Raw genomic sequence first — 3,804 nt, 5'->3', positions numbered from 1 at the left:
TTTTAAACTCCTACTCCATATTACTTATACGAAAAGTCTCTATATTTACCCTATGGGGTGCCGAGGCAAACGTACAGTATTTGTTTAGAATTATTTATTTTAACGTAACCGTCAATTGTATGAATTCATCTTCACATTTTTGTTGGCGTTCGCTGCCATGAAAACGTATAAACTTAAAGCTATTCACGTGAAGAAGCATTTTACATTTAGACATTGCCGCTAGCTCATTATGCATAATCGGGGTATTCGACCAATGGGAGGCCCGCGTCTCTCATTGGCTTCAAAGCAGGCTCCACGTGTGTGTGTGATGCAGCGGAACTTGGTGAAACGTTTTCAAAGCACGAGTCACTCACATTTCTGAAGAGATGCCACCCACTAACTCTGCAGCCCTTATAACCTGAAAAAGACCGCTTGTATTGCGATCGAAACGTCATGGATTTTTTGCTTTTAATTAAGATTTATGTTTTCTAACTACGTGACTTTACTGAAAGAACCAAGAATATGAATAACTAGCTGTGCTGCCCGGCTTCGCCCGGGACTTGGATTCACCACGCCCGGCCGCCTTTGTCTCCCCAGTGGCGATGTTCGCACACAACACACCAGTTACTTGTTTGAGGCTGAGTCGACCTAGGAGAGGGCCAGGACCGGTTGAAATAATCGTCACCGGTGGTGGCCGTGAGCGGGAATCGAACTCGGGTCGTCGGGTTCGTAGCGCAGCGCGCGATCCGCGACAAAGTCGCTGCCCCCACACACACAGCATAAAGACAAAATCCCTCGTGTAGCCTGTGAGACTGTAGGGGCAAGTGCTGTTAGCGAGCACCTATGAAGGCCGGCACGGCACACGAGGGGGTGGGTGGACAGCACTCCGCCCGGCCGCCTTTGTCTCCCCAGTGGCGATGTTCACCAGAGGTGTGGACTCGAGTCATGTGACTTGGACTCGAGTCAGACTCGAGTCATGAATTTGATGACTTGCGACTCGACTTGGACTTGCATAACAATGACTTTGTCCCACCTATGAGATGTGGACTCGAGTCATGTGACTTGGACTCGAGTCAGACTCGAGTCATGAATTTGATGACTTGCGACTCGACTTGGACTTGCATAACAATGACTTTGTCCCACCTCTGATGTTCACACACAACACACCAGTTACTTGTTTGAGGCTGAGTCGACCTAGGGGAGGCTCAGGACCGGTTAAAATAATCGTCGCCGGGTTCGTAGCGCAGCGCGCTAACCACATGCGCGGGTCACGTGACAGATTTGACGTCACCGCTCATTTGCATTATTGAGCTCCCCCCTAAAAAAGTGTATTTTTTATTTTTGCATGATGTGCAGTCTGGAAAGTACCCACATGGCAAATTTCCAGTTTGTTGCATGTCGGGAAGTAGACTAAACATTTTGAACAGACACACATAATCACAACTTTGCCTTTTATATACAGTATATGGATATTTGCCTTTTATATATATGGAGAAGATAAAATAAGTATTTAGATCAGTGAGGCTTCCCTGGGTTATCACGCAATTATTCGTGTTTGCTCTTATGTGCACTGAATAACATCATTAACGTCCTGCAAATATGTTCTGTGCTAGCGTGTGCTTTTTTATTATTTGATTATTTCCGAACATTTCAATAGATTATTTTCTTAAAGAACAAAAGCCCGATGACCGACGCAGTGTGTGGAGGGGGGGGCTTTCATCCAGCAGTTGACTGACGAAGAGCCAAGCGGAGCAACGCGAATGGTGACAAAGCGATGAGCATGAGATGCGTCAAACACATTGACGTCTTCCTCCAACAGTGGATAGACCATAGCTGGTTGACATACCTGTCCAACCCGTTATTACAGACCAATTCAGACCTTATTGGTCACCCCATGTCCCTTATACATCTCAACGTTCATTCTACAAAGTCCGATCACAAGGGAGAAACACAAACGAATAGACAAAAACATGTTCTAACGCAATTTCCCTGTACAGGAATACGGGTAAACTGTACGGGTTGAGGCTTATGCAACAATATTATATCCAACAAATGATGGACGTTTAAATCAATATTCTAGTGAGCTCGCTAACTTTGGATGATTTTTTTGTTCAAATAAATGTATATTCGACGGGTCTAAAATGTACGTTAGGGGCCGTCCATAAATGACGTCACGCACCTAGAGGGGGGGGGGGGTCAGACATTTGTGACGATGTGTGACGAGGGGGGGGGTTTGAGAAATTTGACGTCACATCAAAATGCGCAACTTTAAATAAATATAGATAACACGTTCTAGTTAATTAAAGACTTTTTAATAAATGTTTTCTGCTACAACATCAGAGTGCAGCGCCACATTAAATACGCACTACAATGACAATAGTTTAAAGCGATTTGAAGCATGTTTAACATTTTTGGGGGGGTAGCAGAGCTTTGTGACGTCACATTTGAGGGGGGGGTCTGACTTTTTGTGACGCCGTGTAACGACAACGGGGGGGGGGGGGTAAAAAATTGCGTGACGTCATTTATGGACGACCCCTTATATCGTGATGTATGCAACTGATTCAATTACTGTTCACCATCCACAACAACAAATGTTGTTACTACGAAAGGCCAAAGCCTGCTAATAACAAACTATGTATTTATTTTGGGGAAATCCAATGGGCAGTCGGGGCGGGTCAGCGAATTACCAATGCACTTTTGCTAGTACACACTGTAATAGATATTCCTCCATAAACGAACAACGCGCTATATAGGCATCAATACGTGATTCGCATTTTGAATGGGCTCCATCGCGTTCAATGTAAAGCCTTGGAGAAGGCTCTACAAGCAATGGATAGACAATTGATGAGCATAGCAGGCGCATATTTCTGAAATAAACAACAATGTCCCTTTATTGCATGGAGTGCACATAAACAATACACCCTCAAAAGATTTTATAATACCATTTTGATATAGCAACTGATGTGTGGCTATGAACAACTGCACACAATGAGCAGGCCACAATCGCTGCCACACACCACAAATACGCACAATAACGACCACGATTTCGACTTTTCTTTGTTAATGATGTTGCCCTACATAAGCAGGGCGACGAAAAATTGTTTAAGACTCATTAGAGTGTTCCTCTCCACGGAAATCTTTAGTAAAAGGCGAAAGATTTATTCGCTCTGAAGAGAAACCAGAGTAAAGTTTATTTCCATCACTCGTAGGTACTTATATAAATACGCTGTATATTTACACTATGGGGCTCTTTGGCATGTGTCATTACCTTTTAATCTTTAGTATATTCATGATTTTAGAATACATCTTAATATTATTGCTCACTTCGTTTCAAATTTGTAGTAAATACTATAAAGCTATTCACGTAAAGGAAGACGTATTTCTGTTTAGTGGTTACAGCGGTCTGTCGTGCATAATTGCGTTATTCGACCAATGGGGAGGGGGGAGATAAAACCGCGTCTTTCATTGGTTCCGAAGTTTCCTCTCTCCGTCTGCATGACGTTCCCCGACTTTGTGGTCAAACGTCTGCAGAATCGCGTCAGTCTCAAGAATCCGTGACAAGTTCCTGGGTTAATCTCCAGCCTCAACAGACTGTAAAGGAGCAAGCGCTGCCCGCGAGCACCCAATGAAGGCCGCGACGGCACGCTAGGATGTGGCCGGGCAGCTTCCACGCTCGACCGTCTTTGTCTCCCGAGCGGCGATGATGTTTAAGACGCTGCACCGGCGACTCATTTGAGGCCGAGGTCGACCTGGGGGGGGGGGGGGCGTTAAGACCGGTTCCGACGGTGTTGACCGTGAGCGGGAATCGAACTGGGGTAGCCGGGT

The 3,804-nt window shown here is 45.1% G+C and overlaps 1 non-coding gene across 1 annotated transcript; it reads right to left on the bottom strand.

Moving 5' to 3' along the window:
* Positions 1-3,049: 3,049 nt before the first annotated feature.
* Positions 3,050-3,166, bottom strand: LOC144946360 (U5 spliceosomal RNA). Its single transcript, XR_013639855.1, has one exon. It is a non-coding gene; the product is annotated as a U5 spliceosomal RNA (small nuclear RNA).
* Positions 3,167-3,804: the final 638 nt, after the last annotated feature.

Source organism: Lampetra fluviatilis, chromosome 40, assembly GCF_964198595.1.
Source record: "Lampetra fluviatilis chromosome 40, kcLamFluv1.1, whole genome shotgun sequence".
NCBI lineage: Eukaryota > Metazoa > Chordata > Hyperoartia > Petromyzontiformes > Petromyzontidae > Lampetra > Lampetra fluviatilis.
The sequence above is the reverse complement of the archived record's forward strand: the minus strand, read 5'-3'. Positions and strand labels throughout refer to the sequence as shown.